This window comes from Barbatula barbatula (assembly GCF_947034865.1).
Source record: "Barbatula barbatula genome assembly, chromosome: 9".
Taxonomy (NCBI): domain Eukaryota; kingdom Metazoa; phylum Chordata; class Actinopteri; order Cypriniformes; family Nemacheilidae; genus Barbatula; species Barbatula barbatula.
The window spans coordinates 5,343,773-5,363,169 of NC_136772.1; the positions used below are offsets into that span (position 1 = coordinate 5,343,773).

General features: G+C 37.8%; 1 protein-coding gene across 1 annotated transcript in view; it reads right to left on the reverse strand.

Moving 5' to 3' along the window:
- The window catches only part of map2 (microtubule-associated protein 2), a 73,632-nt gene that overhangs the window by 45,478 nt on the left and 8,757 nt on the right, over positions 1–19,397 (reverse strand). The window contains exon 2 of the mRNA XM_079464553.1: positions 4,433–4,499. The gene's annotated coding sequence lies outside the window, so the exon portion shown is untranslated. The remainder of the gene's footprint in view (positions 1–4,432; positions 4,500–19,397) is intronic.

The window sequence follows — 19,397 nt, forward strand, 5'->3', positions numbered from 1 at the left end:
TTTCGGTTTGGTTTTGAGTTGTAAAAAACGTGACAGTTTCAAAGCGTTGCTTTAAAAATAAACTAAGAAATAAACTAAATGCATAAACCTAGTGAAGGGGAGGAAGAAGCCACAGTGTAGTTTATAGCTATAAAGAACTGCTTTGTATTCTCAACTGTGGCTTAAAAATATAATATCACTCCAGTGATGGAAATGAGAAAAATTCAATGGTAATAAAAACATCATTAAAACAATATTAAAATTTTTTACTGCCGCCTGAAAGTCAGACACTTCATCTCACACTCCTTTAATTACATTAATAAAAATATCAGATGATGGATGCATGATTTGTCTTTCCTTATATTTGTAACATAATATGATCTTTGGGCATTTCTAATGCCCTAATTATGAGATTGTTAAAATCCTAATCTCTGTGTGACAGAAATAAAGCGGCAGACAATATTCTTATAGCACAATTATTTGTTAACAAGCAAGAGATAATAAAAATCAGAAAGTTCATAAATTATAAATACAGATTTTTCGGGAGATCAAATAATCTGTTCTCAGGACCTATAAACCTTTTTAATACTGTTTATAATTTGTATTGTAAATCTTGTACTTTGTAAATATTGCCAACATATTCAAACACATTCTATATGATTTTAAACCTTTAAATTTCTCAGTTTCAATTAATAATTTTCTGCCATTATATTTAATAAAAGTAGAATAGTAAATATTGTAACATATGCAGACCCAAAATCTTTATTTACCATTTTTGGTGGAAATAATTTATATGAATTTCATAAAATCTCTTCATGAACAGAAATATAAATCAAATTTCTGCTAACATGGGAAGAATGGTACAGGGTATTTTTAAATAGGCTAACTAAAACGACAGATTATTCCTCACACAATGCTATCATAGAGTTTCATGGTGTGTATATAGTATATACAGTACTTAACATTTATCATTTTTGCTGTACTGAACCTTAACAAGTGAAAATAAACTGCATTCTTCATTTTCATTCCACTCAAAAATAACAGTATTGGAACAACAAGGATACAGATTTGTATTCTTGGGTAAACGGTCTCTAGGCTCTGTGGGGATACCAGCAAACCAGCTGGACCACACTGTGGTCCAGCATCCACAACATATCTAAAGATGCTGGTGACTGCTGTTTTTGTCAGGTAACCTTGTATGTCTAAACTGATTTGCTTCAGACAGAAAAGAAACAGCCAGAGCCATCAGGCCAGGTCCTAGCGAGCGGATATGTCTGTTTCGATATGACAGCACTGTTGCTTTCCATCTCCCCCACATTCTCTCTACCCCCACATGAGGATGGGACACTGTCAGCCAACATCTTTCTCTCTCCCTCTCGCATTTAGTAGGGTCTTTCTTACCCCGCCACAGAAAAAAGGAAGGGGGTGACCAATCCCCCTTATGGGCATTACCTCATTGCTTTCCCTGCTGCAGTGCCTCCCGAAGAGAGACTGTGTGCCGGTACACAATTCAGTCTCATCACACTCCTTTATATTGCACTAAGAAGCGCTCGAATAGATCAGAACCAAATTCCTTTTATGCCATTTTACTCCTTTCTTCACTGAATCAACATATTTAAAGGGAAAGTTCACCCGAAATGAAAATTCACTCATAATTGACATCCTCATGTCATTTCAAATCTGTGTGATTTTCTTTTATCTGTTGAACACAAAAGGTGACATTTATAAAGAATATCTTGTCTGCTCCTTCATATATAATGAAAGTGAATGGGCAATGTCAGTTTTGACGTCAATGAAATCAAAGCGCATTGGTCCTCGCATGCTACAGTATGTCAATGGGAGACATTGGGTGAGACATCCAAAGGTAAAGGTAAAGTTAAGGGCTTCTGTATAGCGAAGGGCAAGACTTGGAATAGTCTTTTAGACTACATGTATATCATCTGCAAACGGAGTGAAACAGGTAAGAAATGATTACAGAATTGTACCTGTAGATGCAGCTTTTAGAGTTTTGCACAAAGACGCACAAGCATTTCCATAAGGTAAAAAGCAAACGTGACATTCTCCATAAGACACAAATCCAGTCAGGCAGGAAATAACTGGAGGTCTTTGGCTGAGCTGCAGTGGCGGCTGGTGCTTTTCAAGAGCCGCACGAATATCACTTATCGGTGGGAAATGAGCACTCAATTTTTTTGCAATGCTACTCCTATAGGCTGCATTTTAAACAAAACGAACGAACATTAAAATGACTGAATATGACGAATGACTAATATCTAATAAACGTATTTTTGCCCTTATATAAATAATAATAATAGTGCAATAGACATTACCATATTAAAATCTGAGAAAATGTCATCATCATTTACTTACTCTTATGTCATTTCAAACATGTGAGACTTTATTCTTTTGCGGAACATTGTACGGACATAAAACCACGGACACATTTCTCAAAGTATCTTTTTTCATGTATAGGTTTTGAACAACACGAGGGAGAATAAATTTTGACAGAATTTAGTTTTTTGAAAGAACTATCCATTTAACATATAAAGAGATATATGTAAAACGGATAACTAAATAAATAATGTTTTTATTATAATAAAAATTTTATCATATTTTTATTGTGTTAGCTACTTAAATATAACAACCGAACTGCAGTTTGATTGATTTGATCTGTTTTTAAACAAAAATAGTTTTTTGCAAATTAACTCTTCGTATATTTTGCATAATTATAATTTAATATAATTACATAATTTAAATTAATTATATAACAAATCTATATGTGCAGCTATGCTTGCTCCATGCAGATTTAAAGCAAAACAGGTGATGTGGTGCCACTGGGTTTATATCTGCAGCTTTCTGCTATTACAGCACTGCAGGACTGAGATAGACAGCAGACGAAATGCTGCTGTGCTTCTCTGCCCTTCTGCCACAATACATTAATACCACAGTCACCTGTACCTTGACCTTATTCAACACTGCCTCAGCGGGGTGCTAGGAACATGGATGAATGGATGATAAAAGGTCACAGCACCTATTGGCACATGCTTTCTGTCATGACCACATCAGGTGAGAGACGAGAGAAGGACTGAGAATGAGAAAAGGGAGGTCAAAGGCAAAGGACGAGGTGCCCGCATTACACTTCTTGTAATTTTCCTTAACACTTTGATGATGAAACTGTCTCTGCGCGTAACCGATATCATCCATACAGCATGCCTCTATGATCTATAGTGACCCATAGGAATGGGTGGAGAGGTTTGTCTATGTCACTTAGACCATAAAAGATATGATATACAAAAGCTATATCCACACAACTATCAATACGCAGGGGTTCTTTGTGTGTTTAATGGCCAATAAGAGCAACACAAACAGGGTGGAATGCAAAAATAAATAGATTGAATTGAATTTAAAAGGATACTCCACCCAAAAAAAGTGTGTCATCATTTAAAAACCCTCTTGTTATTTCAAACCTGTATGACTTTCTTCTGCAGACGCTTAGAACCAAACAACGGCAGTACCCATTCACTTGCATTGTAACGGATGAATGGAATTGTCATTTTTCGGTGAGCTATCTCTTAAAATTTCACTCCGTTCCTAACACTACGGACAAGGTTGAGAAACGTAGACTATAGTATGTACAGCATATGGACTAACATTGTTGTGTTTAATAGTGTTTTATTTTCCATTAGGAGCTTGATAATGATCACTAAAACTGGAATTGAATAAAAGAGCAGTGTAAAGATTTGTAAAAAAAAGAAAATTGGTGAACTATATATCTTTTTAACCATTTGGATTGATAATTCACTGATTTATAGTATCCCAAAATGTTTATTAAAGAATCTAAAAAAAATCTGATACATGCCTATTGTGATAAAAATGACATACCATGATTCAGGATTTTGGTGACCCACAGCATCAATTAATAACTGTCATGTCTCTTGCCTGGCTAGGGTGATGGTAATAGCAGGTGTCTAGACAGCCTACATCACGTCACCATGATTCAAACAAGCATGTTATCCCGCAAACACACACACACAAACACACACACACACACACTGAATGGAATGGAATAATACACATCTGCCTCTGTGTGTCCCATATACTGCTACACAGCTAGTGATCTAGTGAATACCCTGATGCACACCGGATGATCTCTCCAAAAACACACACGCATATGTGCACACACGCAAAACATTTATTTATCACTCACGGTTTCATTTACAGAACAATGAAAGAGATTGAACAACCGAATAGAGAGGGTAAATCCTAAAACATAAAGAATATGTGTAAGAATAGGAAAGCTGAATGCCGGTACTGCCTGTGTAAGCTTAATGGACCAACACACACCTTTTGTGCCAGAATGTTAGAGTGACGCAGCATCTCTGCAGCACAGTGAACGGAGAGTCAGAGAAGAGGAGAGGCAGAAAGAAAGGAGAGGAAGCAAATATAAATCACTTACCTGGTGGGATCTGCGAATAGGATCCTGATCTTCGGTTTGAGAGAGGGAGAGAGAACCACAGATGGACCTGAAGAGATACAGAGAGAAGAAATGTGGCAGGTGAGCTCAGTGTCCACTCATATCAGTCGTGCGTCCTCGGCAGCTACGACGGACACTCCTCGTCAGTGACCAGAGATGTGCTAGACAGATCGCAACAGACCGCACATGTGAGTATAGCACACACTGTTCATACTGCCACCTTCCAGCTAGTGGGAGAGCGGTGTATGAGCGAGAGGGAGGGCTGTGTGTGTGCGTGTGCCACTCAGAATGGTAATATAATTAACAGACTGTAAAGAGAGAAAGAGAAGGACTAATGAATTCATGAATCACTGCTTCTATAGAATCCAAAACAGTTGATATGCAATGACACAGCATAAAAGGCTATGTAAGCATTATCTGTAGTGCAGTAACAGATATTCATGTAGCTCAACTGAAAAAGCATGGTTAACCAAACAGGTCTTGGCCACCATTGACCACCATAGTAGGAACAGGTTTAATGGTAGTTATAATCACCCCAGAACTGTTTGCTTTCTTACAATCTTTAAAATATCTAATTTCGTGTTCAACAGAACAACTAACTGTATACAGATTTGAAACAACCTGAGGCTTATTAAAAGAAAGAGAATCAAACAAAATTGCAGTCATAAGGGATTGCAATGAAGATTTATTCATCATATGAAAGCTGAATAAATAAGATTTACATTGATGTATTGTTTGTTATGATATGACAATATTTTGTCCGAGATCTGGGATGAATATCCGAGTGGTTTTGACACAATGCATTGTTGGCTATTGTTACAAACGTATCTGTGCTTCTTATGGCTGGTTTTGTGTTCCAGGGCCTATTTGTAATGCCTGCACAGTGTGCCAAATATTTGGACATAAAAACGACCTGCTTGTGTAAATTATCAACTTGACATCAGTGTTGCATAGTTAAATTAGAAAAAAAGTAATATTGTGTTGTGTGTACGGCTATGTAATCCTGTGCAGTATTCAACAGTCAATAACCAGCAACTTTTAGCACCTAACATCAATTTAATCTCTTCTCAGATTTCCCAGTGTTCCCAACCGCCACTGACAGTATGAAATACCAGAATGTCATGTACAGGAAACACTTATAGAAAATCTGGCAGTATGGTGTTCAAATGGCCTCAATATTGACTCATTGCCATCACTAACTCGATACAATGCAGAAAGTCTTCCCAGCAGCTCTCTGTTTACCAGTGGGGGGGATGAATGAGGAGTGTTGGGCAAGTACCTTCCAAAATGTAATAAATTAAATATTACTAGTTACTGTCATTTAACTACACTTTTAAGTAACTTTTATCAAAATAACCACAGAAGTATGACTACCCTGCTGAAAAAAAAACAATATAAATGGTTGGTAATGGTTTAATGATGGTTTCCATTAAAATGGTTATATTTAATAAATTTTTGTAGTGTGTTTTGGGGTATTATTTGAGTCGTATTTAATGGTCTTATCAATAGAATCATTTTGATTAAACAAACTATGTGCGAAACTTAATACTAGTAAGTTTCACAGTACTACGGCGGACATTTTGTATAAAGCAAACAATGCGCTGCGTTGTCAAGCGCAGAGTAGCGGTCTCATTCTGCATTTTAAGATGCGTTTAAATGGACAAATATAAGAGGCACAGTGAAGGCTCATGGCTCAATATAACAATCGCTGTCAGAATTGCAAAAGTAGACAAATGATCACAGTCTGGTTAATTATGGTAGAGGTAAAGCACAAAATAATTCAACATATTGTGCCCCTTACTTTCGTTTAGTTTCTATCCTTTTGTCTAATCCGTTGCAGTCATCGCAACCATCGGATTCTAGCAACAGGAAACGGCATGGCATTTTAATCACAGTATTCTGAAGTAATGCGTTACTAAATATTGGATCTGCTATGATGAAGTTATAGAGTTGCATTGTAGATTGTAGAAGTACATTGAACCATGCATGCAACTTTCATCAATCTAATGTGGAACATATGCACACATTATCTGGAAAACTTGAGCTTGACGGACATGGTCACTGTGAATTTCTCTGTTTGTGTTTCAGGGACAAAAACAACAGCATAAGTGTTCAGAATGACAATGAGCAAATGACAGAATTTTAAAGTGACTCTCTATGGACTATCATTATTGAGCCAGAACAAAGCACCGATCTTTATTCTGGTCTTCGTCTCCTCTGTCCCATCATTATCATCAATGTGCAAAGTGCCCCAAAACCAGGCCATCTCACCTAAAATCGCTGCTACAGATGCCCCCCAGACCACTGAATCAATATACTTTCATGTTTGTGGATTCTAAGGCTGGCAGGCCTACTTATTTTATTGCCTTTTCTTGGTAATATGGGTGTCTACCTTCCTTAAATAGCATGTCTTATGGGTTTAGCCGTGTGTGGCGTGACAGTGCCGTATGGAGTAGAATTAGTGTGGGCACCGGTAATTCAAATTCACATGTCTCGGCCATGTGTAGGGAGTGTGAACAAGTGTCTATGTGCGATGATTTGCATTTTCCCCCTGACCGCTTTTACTAATGAAGTCTTACATTGCAATTAAAGTAGTTTTAACTTTAACTTCTAATGTGTTTGCTATAGCCGTGTTGATCCATACTAAACGTTAAAAAAAGAGAATGCAAAACTTTGAAAATGTTTACTTGTGCTTACTGTATGTATACAGATGTACAGAGACATCTACTATATGAAAACACAGACTCCATTAGATTAGAAGTGATCTTGTGTTGTCTCTAGAGGTGACCCAAAAGCCATGACAGGAGAACAAAGCCTTGAAATATTGATTTTAAAATGTTTGCATTTCATTTTAATTTGTAGATTAAACTTTGTTGTATTATCAAATAGTGTTCAGCCAAATTGTACACAACGTCGAGAAAGTACATCACATAATGTAAATAAATTGCCAAAGACAAACACACAAAGTTTTGATGAAGTTGTCTGATCACTTTGAGACTAAATGAGGTTTAAATTAACATTTTTATGTGTTCCCTTTATATATTCAACATTTTTTCATGGAAATCAAGATTTATTTTCTACTGTCCACCAATAACAGAACTCAATGATCACCACACCACACCAGATCTGCTTGGACTACATCTCATTAGAAAAACGCAAATCAAATCTCATCATAATCTTCCCTTCTTTAGCCAATCAGAGCGAGCCTACAGCAGATGCTGGATCAATCCTAATTAGCCTGATGGCCATTCCATCCCACACAAACTCCAGACTGCGACGGCACAGACTGGACGCCTTGGGCCTAGGCCTCCTGCGGGGTGAATTTAAGGGGGAACGACATCTTCTAATGCAGCAACCAGCGAAGAACAGCTGCACCCTGAATCTAATCCACCATCTGCAGCCTCGAGGGTCATTCAAACAAGCAAACAGTCCACCTGAGACTCGGAGATGCTGGAGTTACCACGCTGAGCTGAGCGCAATTCATCACATCATGCACTTGTGGTTTACAAAGCAGATTTATACATTATTGAGTGTAAGGTTAGGTTCCAGCGTGTCTCTTGACTAGTGACAGAACATGTTTTGTTTGATGTCTATTTAAGGTCTACAATTAACACTCGCCAAGAGTCAAAGATTGTAAATATTACTGTAGCTTTGTTGAATAAATAATGACAACATTAGCATTTTCAATAACATGCATGGTTGTCTGGTTAGGAACGTTCTTCTCAAATAGGATTTCTGATTCATTCACATTTGTGAATTTCTGGTTTTGTTTTGTCTTTGTGTCTATTGCTGCTGTAAACTTGAAAAGGCTAAAAGCACCAGTAAGGTACAAAACAGTTTCTATACAAATGTAAAAACACAAAGCACAAATGCCTTGCAACTTGTCCTCATATGTACATCCGGGGCTGCAATGTTTGTTTGTTTAATCCAGGACCAAATATCTCTTAACGGCTTGTGCCTTGCAGCACTCTGTCAAGTCAACAAACATCTCTGATACGTCCCATGCAAAACATTCCACGTTAAACACCAAAAGAAGTGTTGAAAGAAAAAGTGTATAGCTTTATCCATCAGGAGGCAGGCAAGATTGCTTGCAAACGAGGAACACCTTGGCTTTTGGGGCTAAATGACACAGGGTGGTATTCACACACTAATGAAACCTTTTGCCAAGCTAGTCCCCCAAGATTTCTGCCAATAGAGCCGGCAAGTGCATCTCAATTTAGTCCCCTCACATGCTAATTGGTCTCGAGCGAGAATTGATTGATGAATAGAAAAAGATAGGAATGGGGAGAGATGGTATTTCGGTGCTCAAAACGGACATGACGAAAAGAAACGAGGTATTCATTAACCTAACTCCTTTCTTATCATTTTCATCTTCTCATTTGAATAAATAAATAAACAAAAGTACATAACCACACAGGCAATAAACAAACAGATTAGACAAAGACAAATGTAGATTTGGGGATCTATATAATATAGTATTTTGTAAATATCTATATATAATCTATAATATTTTGTATTTATTTATGCATACAGCCACAGAATAAATTAAGAGACCATTCCAGATTTGTCTTAAATCCTCATTTCTAGATGTATTGTGACAATCAAACCTCAGGAGTGACAGTCATTCAACTGCTATGTGAAACATGTGCAATAAAAAAGAAAGTCAAGGTTATCAAATCATATTAAAACTTTTTCTAATTACATGTATAAACATTACTATTGTAGTGCTTGAAAATGAATATGAACTTGTTGTCTTTGCAGTATTTGGGGTCTGAAAAAATACAGAGCATCTTTTCTATTAATCTGACACGTTTCCCCAGTTTTCTGCAAATAAATGCAAATTTGGTGGAAATATTTTTTGTAGCTCACAGAATGAAACTAAAATGACCTATTAATAGTACATTTTAAAATCAGAAAAACTATTCTTCCATGCCTGTATATTTAGCTAAAATAAATGTAATTTACAAACATCTGAGGGGATTGTTGCTACTTAGTTAATCTTATTAAAACTTATCTAAACATAGATAATGCTCTATACTCACAAATTGGCTATAAGGAAAGTGAAACTTGTTTTGACTTCGTAGTTTAACACATTAAACTAAGTTTTAGCACATTAAACATTAAAATGTTTTTGATGTTGCTAAAAGTACATTTGAATCCCCACAAGATCTGTGCAAATATACTCTGAATATTTACCTATCACCCTGCCCTGCTACCAGGCAGTAAAACCAGTTTCACAGTCACATGAACAGTTGCTCTTTCCTTTAAATAAAAAATAAATAAATACAAATAAAAAAGACCTCCTCTCTACCTCAACAGGTATTGTCTTACATCATACGTTATTATAGCACTTCTCATATCATTTCCTACTATGATGAATTTCAGTTTTTCGGTCACTTCGGATAAGAGCATCTTCAAATTGCTTAAAGGTTCAAAGTGATACTTTTAGGAGGATCTATTATCTTCAGAGGTGTATAAAGATTTAACATAATGAAGAGTTATTATTTTTCTACCTTAGAAATAGCTGTTTCTAATATCGATGGTCCCCTTTCGTGGAATTCACAATTTGTTTCAACAGTAGCCCTCAATGGACAACACATTCTACAGAATTTGTTTTCGTAAACCCGTTATCTCCTTCGACAGAAGAAGCAAAAGTATAACAACATCTTAGTTCTGTGTCAGCCACTGTAATGCTTGGAAGGGGAGGGCCGAACGGTGGAGAGAGCTATTGGTTGCAATTCGCAACCTCACCGCTAGATGCTGCTAAATTTTGTACACTGGACCTTTAAATGTAAACGTATCAGACTCTAGACCACTAAGTATAACCACCGTGAACTAGCTTTAATTTGCTGTGTGCTTGAACTGGACGCTCATCTGTGAAGCTCTTATATGTGGCATTACTAAGCTAAATCAGTAGAACATTGACATTAATCTCCAAACACAGCTTGACCAAGGTTCACCTCCCATATCAAGCAACAGGTCACTGAATAACACATACAGTTGTCTCCTATGCTTTCCTCCGACGGATTGATTTATAACAGGTGTCACAAGGAAACTCTGCACATCACTGCCAAGTTTTTGTCAACACGGATCTACAACTACACATTATGTTTGTCAAAGGTGGTGGTGAAGTGAAATATCTGGAGTGAAGTTGGGACTACCTTGTATTACATTTATCTATTATCCAAGTAAACTGCAACTCTACCTCACTTTCACGAAACACACTACACCAAAAACCGTGCTGCACCAGAGCTACTGGAACAATTTAGGATTTTAGCCTGAATAAGAGGAAGAGTAAATATTTTATGACTGTTGCCAGCTCAAGTACAATGAACATTACGTTGATGGTTGAAATAACCCTTGAACATGCCCACGCTGTAAATTAAGCATTTATAAGACCTGTCAAACAAGTGATTCTCGGCAGGGTTACATCTTGTCTCTATTAAGTGGAACCCCAAGATAACAAGATTGCATAGTGGTGGCCACTTTCTAAACCGCTAATGTAATGGAGCTCTGTGATACCCAACCATCCGGCTTCTTACAAACATTCCTCTTTCCCAAAAAGTTGCTGAACGTCCCCTCGCTGTTTGGCATTTCAACTGGAAAACAGCCGTGTTGTCTAGGCACAGCTGCTAAATGGGACGGAACAAAGCGTTTCTTAAACCGCCTTCCTTTTATGAAAATAAATCTTGTCAAGCTCCTTCTTGATATGTTGTTTAGTGTCTAAAAATAAAATTTTCTAATAAATAATATAGATTTATTAAAATTAAATCAATTAGAGGTCCCAAATCCAATGGTATCTATGTCACTTCAAATTACAAAAAAGTGGGCCCAACCTCATCCAAATGGAATTCAACATAAACCTCAGAGAAGATTAATCTTTTTTTATTCGCTGCCGAGTTAATAAATCTCAGAAGGAAATTAGCCAGATTCATGATTATTATAAAGTACCCACAGCACTGGATGAATTAGAGGATTTAATAAAAAATCCCATTAGAGTCAGAAAAGTCTGATCTAAAAGGCAAATAAATAAATCGTGAAATGGACAAAAACAACATAGGATGGACGCGGATGGTTTAAAAAATTAATTTAATATGGTTTAAATGGAATTTACAAATCAACGGTGTTATTATATTGCACATTTAATGCATATCACATTTTTCTTCAATACCGTGTAGTACTATAAAACAGAGCTAACCTACCATCACTTGCTGCTCTGCAGTTCAGCCCGAAAGAGATAAACATCACGACTGTCAGATGGCCCTGAGTAAGGGCTGAGAAATGAGAAAAGATACCAGCAAGCTTAAAAATGACGTTAGAGCACATGGCAGTCAGGACAAGAGAAATACGAAGCACCTCTTATGGCCTACTTCATTTCCACCATGTTTGTTTAGATACAGAATCAAAGATTAACCAAATTAACACGCTTCCTGTTAATTAAACTCAAAGATTTGCAGGTTAAGTCACAAACTGCATCTGTAGAGAATGTTCACAAGTTGTAGGGAAAAGCATGACTCCTGTATTGCACAATAGACTTTTCCAAAGCGTGACCCTCTTAAAATCCATTTGCATGCTTCTCCTGTCCCACATCGCCTGCTTAATATTTTGATAATGTGCATTCATGCGTAAAATCCATTTGAAACAATGTTTACAGTGTAACGCTTTCACCCAGAAACATGCTCTTCAGTGCGCATACATTTATATTTTATAACTGGACATGAGATCTGGCAACCGCATCACAGTGATGTAACATTGCTTTTAAGAGAGAAACAATCCAGTCCATTATTGAAATGTTCTGCACATCACTAAACGTATATAATAAAACCTTTAATGCATCACGGCGTGACCAGGACTGTTGGAAATTGTTTCTATCAGTTAATTTAGCTAGTACTCAACTGCTTGTGGATCACATGATTTGCTTGTTCAAAATTAGCTTGTTCTATACTAGAGAACAGAAAGAAAAGCTGGGCTTCCTTACATCTGTTGAAGCTGTACATGAGCTTACACGTTTCTATGAGAAACAGATAGACAGACAGAATAAATTAACCAGCAACTCTCAGCCAAGGCGTGAAAAGAAGCTCCAAATTCCCATTTCCTCTCCCTTCATTCTGCTTTAGTGAAGAGCACAGGAAATTCCTCTCCTGTGAAAGACTTATCCCATGGGCGGCTTCGGTGCAGAGACGTATGCATAGTACAAGGGCGGGAGAAGGCAGAGACGGCCGATGCCTGAGAAAGAGCGGGAGATACGGAACATTGCTGATAAAGACAGGATGCCTTTTCATAAATGGATAAGTGAGTGAAGGAGCTTGTCAATGAGTCAAATATGCATTCTTGACTGATATACATCACAATAAAATCATTGTTTTCGAATTATCTTCCGTTTAACCTTCAAATTTAAAGGAGCAATGTGGAGATTCTAGCGTTGAGGTTGCAACCAAAGGCTCACTCCACTCGAAGCACTACGGCGGCTCTTACAGGACAATGATTTCATTGTGTTTTCATTTATTTGCCAAAGAAGAAGAAGTGTTTGCGAAACCCGCTCTGCAAAGCAGTTTGTCCGTTTAGGGCTACTGTAGAAACAACATGGCGATTTCCATGTACGGGGACCCGCAGGGTGATTAGATAGAAATAGCTCATTCTAATGTAATAAAAACCTACCACTTCATAATCTTAGCTCTTAATACACCTCTTAAGACATAGTTATGTATATCATTGCATTTCTGTCAGTAGATCCCAGTAGACATTACACACAGCACCTTTAAATGTGCATGCCGAAATGAAATTGTGCAGACAAAACTATATCCTAAATAGACTATGGACTGAATCATTTAAACCCATTCATTTTTAATAAAGCTGAAAACAGTACATGGCAACCGCATTCAAAAAGTCAAAAGCTGGTGCAGTGATGCCCAGAGTCTGAAGAGATGTAATCTAAGCGAAGACTGGCCGCTTTTAAAGTTGCCATTTATTTTAGGGTGAACTATCCCTTTTAATAACATATATTTATGTTAATGTCATTCTAAACCTTTCCGACCTTTTTCTGCAAAACACAAAAAAGAAGATATTCTGAAGGATGTTGGTAACCCTGCTGCCATTAACTTCTTTAATATAAACACAATATCACTGAGACATTTCTCAAATATCTTCCGTGTTTCACAGAAGAAAAGGTCCTATACATGTTTTGAACGACATGAGGGTAAATAAATGACAGTTTTTTATCTTTTGGACGAACTTTCCCTTTAAGATTTCAGGAGATGAAGAGTTGTACTGAGACCAAGACTATCTGCTTTAAAGGCTCTTTTGAGTAATATGGAAAAAGCGTCATGCCCCGTTATGGCCTCTGTGGTCGATGCCGCACGCACCCTGCCCACATCATTGAAGTCCAGGGTGCGGCCGCAGCACTGGCCAGCTGGCCTGGCCACTGCAACTCTACACAACAACTACTATAACAGGAAATTCCCTAGAATTAACTCCATCTGAAAAGATACCACCCGTACACCCACATGATGACATCATATAATTTGTATTACAGAGATGGGACCTAAAACCTAGTGAGCTCCCTTCTAAGACAGGATCTTGACTTAAAACGACCCTTAAAAGTAACAGATTATGCAGTATATATAGATATCGTTCACAAAAATAGAGATCCTAACAAACAAGATGTGTTGAGTTGATTTCAATAGTTAACATCTTGCAAATCTAACAACAAAGAGTGTGTCTTCAAGCGGCAGACCGATTAACTATCTTGCAAGTTCTTCCTGTGAGATTTGTCTTTCTTTCATCCCATTCACCTTCGTTCAAGAAGAACTCTCGAGAGGAACTCTGAGCGCTTCAAAGACACGCCACAGGCGAAGTCCCTCATCTCAAACCGCATTCCTAATGAAGGTGTCTTCTCAGCACTTCGCCGTCATATGCAAACAAACCTTGACGTTCAAATCATCAGAATGCCAGAGCTTTGACGTTCTAAGACGTAAGATTGAGAACGATCTCTCACTGCCACTTTTGCTTGGTGGGAAAGTTGGAAGTTCACAGCCTGGCTTGAAAAAGCAGAGTAATTGTATGCGTGGGATTACATTATTTTCGCTGTTCTTTTGAAAGGGAAATTGGGGGCTATTTTTGTCAATGTGATGTGATATAAGCTTTGTGCTGGTGAATCATCAGTCACAAAGCAGGAAATGTGACCCTGACCCCGATGGCATCTCTCCCCGAAACTCCTAACCGCAAGAAAACACAAATATCCAGACACAGATGACATTGATGTTGGGTGAAAATATGAATACATTTCTTCAGTTTAACTGTTAAAACATTTATCACATTTCCTGAATTAAGATCCAAAAACTTTATTTTCATCTCATCACTATTTCGGTATATCATCATAACAAAATCTTCAATATCTATCAGAATTTTTTTCTTTCTTTCATTTATAAAACTTGTATATTGTGTTGTAAATGTGTGTGTGTGTGTTTGAAATGGTATGTGTGTTTGCAACAACCCCTCCACAAACACACATATACCGCAGCACACAAGGGTCCTTTCAGCTTTCAAGGGCCTGTTCTCCTCTCGTAAACAGCCGTGTTTCTCGCTGTTAAATGGGCTTCCACCCCCAGCTCCTCTCATATCCTCCTCACATATGGACTCCCCCACTGGCTTCCTCACACAGACAGAGTGTGAAAGAACTACAAGAAGGGGTGGATTAAGAAAAAAAAACTTGGCAGGCAGATGCACAAAAAGAAAGGAAGAACGACACAGAGGACAGAATTATTTAAGATGCATGTCCAAGACAATGAAAGCATGAGGCATCTAAAGGAGAAAAGGTTAAAGTTCAGCTCATTTCCTGCTGCTGGGGGAAAAATATAAGGGTCTTGCGCCCTTCTCAGCATCTCTAACTTTTTCTAGTCTAAACCTTTGTCCTTTTATTTACATTTATGTATTTGGCAGCATCGAACCCACAACGATGCTTACGTAAAGCTCTTTCAAGGAACAGCACTCAGACCTTTCCATCAAAAATAAACATCACGTTTTGATCTACAGTCTAAACCCACAATGCAACGGTAATCACATCTTAATAGTTTACAATCATTTTTTAACATCCCGCCAATCCACAAGAAAGCTATTAAGTTTAATGAAAGGGGTTTATCCGACTTGCTGAAATTGATCCATGGGACAGATAAGAAAAAAGCCACTACTCCGCTGTGGGTGAACATGTTGAAGCTTTTTTTTCGCCCTTAAGGTAAATCATTCCTACTTTGTACATACACATGACTCAAAAACATGAAAAAACACACATGACATTAGTAAATGGTCAACCAGGCAGAGTCGATTTGATTTCATTGGCTACAAGCTCACGTCTGACAGAGGAGGTTCCACATACTCAGTAAATCTATGAAGGTGATGAAAACAGTTTCCTAACAGAAGTGAAATAAAACCTGACTGCCGTTGACGCTTACTAAGCAATCATTTCACTTATCAAATTCACAGCAATTCAGATGTTACACAAGAACTAGAACTGGGACACCACTACAAGCAACAATGAGTCTAAGAAAAGAATAGTACTTGTATAGAAGTCAGTTATTTTAATGTGTCTGGTTCATGTCTTTAGGGCCGTCTAGACCAAACCAGCAATTCAGGGCTTACCTTGAAGAGCACATTCATCCAAAAATGAAAAACTCTATCATTTAATTTCCCTAATGTTACGGTATTTTACTTTCTTCAATGGAACACAAAATAAGATATTTTGAGAAATGTCTCCGTGGTTTTGTGTCCATGGAAGTCACTAGGGTCCATATTGTTCGGTTAACAAAATATCTTTTTTGCGCAGAAGAAATAAAGTCACGTATGTTGAGTGCTGAGTGAATAATATAATAATAACAAGAGAATTTTTATTTTTGGGTGAACTATCCCTTTAACACCAACTAGTCAGTTCAGGCAACCCACGAACTAGCAAACGTATACTGCTCTGCATTGAAAATAACGCCGCAATTTTCTTTTGTCTTCTTGATCAAGTTTAGAGACATCTCTTTAATGCATCTGCCAATATCCACTGGCCACCAAATAAGTCAAAGGCAAGAGCATCAATAACAACCAGCTTGATGTCTGAGAATTCTATGTGACCTCCCCAGGGGAATTCAAAACTTCAGATCCAAGAGTGTCATTACCAATGATCCATATCCAAATGAATAATATAAGGGCTAATTAATTAACATAAATGATGGAATCATTGACAATGAAATCATGACAAACAATCAAATTAATGAAGCGTGCTGTAAAATATTAAGCTCCATAACCAGCAACTCCATCATGCAACTTTCAAAACTTCTCATGGTTCCTTACCAATATGGCGAGACTGTGACCAATAAAAAAATAGGCTTGTAAAAGGACCTACACGTGGCAGTAACATTTTTGGTCCATGGCAGCTTTATGCTGCAGGGTCTATAGACCTCTGATGGTTAAAAAGTAAAAGATGCTTCATCTTGTGAGATCATTAGCATGTGTCACAACATTCACATCTAACACATCTCGCACTATGAATTACTCACACAGGTGACACTATCAAGACTAAACTGTGCTTTTTGGAAAACTAACAAGAGACGTGAACCGCTATATATATTTTGTCTCCTCTGGAAGTAAACGATTCTACAGAACCTTGATTGTACAAAGATGCATTCTTGCAACTGTCAGCACCCTAACTAAACCATTCAAATTTAAAAGCAAAAACAAATAAATGAAAAGTGAAAGTTTAAGGTCACTTAAATGAGGTAATTATATGGGGACATAGATCCGTACACGTGTTCCATGATGTGAAACATTTGGAAAAAAACTAACAATGAAGATCCATCTCGCTTATATATTTTTATTTTAGAAATATAAATGTAAAAATATAAAATCTGTTTTCTACATTTTTACAGTCACAACATAGGACACCCTTTATTTGTCAACTACTCGCATAAGCAAAAAATGACAAAAGTATACATTTTGCTAAACTAGTTGGATGATTTATCAACTATTTGACCAGTGTGACCCATCCCTCACACCGTGCTCAGTGTAACACAGATGTGTGTCCGAGAGGACAGCGTGTTGAGGGTTCCGGAGGGGTCTGCACCTCATCTGCAGAGACCACTGACAGCCGTTTTCCAACTGCTAAAACAAGGCACAGGATGTATACATAACTATCAATATGACACATGGGTTCCTCCACACAGTCGAAAAGTCTGCAGACGGCGGGTATCTTCTCCTTGGGCTCAGCTGGAACATCTTTTACACAGCAGCTCCGAACACTAACGCCGTGTCTAGTCTACACCGGCTTGTTCTAAAGAGATCGTCGTGTCTCACCGCATCCAGTGTGTAGAAAAAGTCAAATAAAAATTGGTCACGTCACGTAGACCGAGTCTAAACCACCGCTTGACTGTTCATCCTCTGCATTTAATTTCTCTTACAATTTAAAATAAATTTGCTGTCTTCGGAAAAATAAATAAATTGCGTTTTTAAACCTAACCTATTATATTATAGCAGCACAGTGAGATCTGTATTTGTGATTTCGGGTTCATGGGTGGATGTTTTCATGTATGTTTTGGACCTCTGAGCTGCTGACTAACCCTTTCCTAAACACTGAGCAAACCAGGGTTCTGCAGAGACTCCAAGCTGTGGGTGGCTGGCAACCGGAACTCTGTTACCATGGCAACGCTCAGAGAGTCAGTCTCCATGGTGACAAATAACAGCATTACGAAGACCTTCAGAGAGCGGATGGAAACAAAACCGCTGGCAGTAGGAACCAGGAGGTTTTTATGCTGGGCTCTGAAGGTCCTTCAGATGGCTCCTTTTAATGCTAAAGGCTGAAAGCATCTACTGCATTCTGCTGTTAGTCAGACACCTATTGACAAATCCTGTAAAATAAACCTGATTCAAGTTCACGTTGCCACAGTGCATTGTGGCACCCGAGCCTAAATTCGTCTTATGGAAACATTCTAGATAAAGTAAAATGTGTAGCTATTATCCATATTTACATCTACATTGCCCTCTCAGATTGATTTCATTAGCACATTAAACATGTAATTTAGAAAAATTTTTTTTGCATTTGTGCACAACCTCAGGAGGTCGCCTGACACCTTCTAAAAGCAAGAGTCACATGTGCCTTCAGGTCACTGAGGTCAAACCTCCTGCTGACCCCGGGGCCAGTTAAATGCACGTTCCACTGAGAGAGATCCATTTTTTCCATGAGAGAGCCTGTCAGCAGTCGAACTCAAAACCTCTGGGATGCACATGTCAATAACCACGGCCAGGAAACCAAGCAGAGCGCAGTGATGTTAGCTGAACACTGTGAAATGTCTTTACCAGCACAAAAAAACAAATGGGCTTGTTTAAGAACTTTCAAAGGATTTCATGTTTTAAAGATTTAAAACAGGATGTGCCACAGCAAGAGCAAGACTGTTGGAAACAAATTTGTTGGAGTGTGTATGTGTTGTTCTTTGGAGGAAGAGTCATTAAAAATGAAAATACTGTATTACTCGCTGTATTAGAGCCAAGGAGAAGTTGCTTTTTTACAGTCTCTATTGTAAAGATAAAACCTGCATATGTTGCTTGGCAGCCTTTTTTCTTCTGCAAAAGAAAGAATGTCAAATGGGATCCCTCAAGGGTTACTATATACAAAATATTTTATTAAAAAGCATCACATCCCACTCTCGGATATACCACTGAGTTCCAGATCACATCTAAAATGAATGTTTCATATGCAAGCATAAAATGGTCCAAATTCACATACTCGAACAGTCAGGAATGCAGATACATTCATCCTCATATCTCCTCTCGCTCTCTATCTCTGGGCCGTAATGGGAGTTTTAGTTGTAATCCATAGAAACTACGGGTGCTTTCAATGAATTTTGAGGGAAAACACATACAGATTTATTTGATACTAAATCAAGTTTCATTTCAAAGCATCTCGTCTATTCGTAAA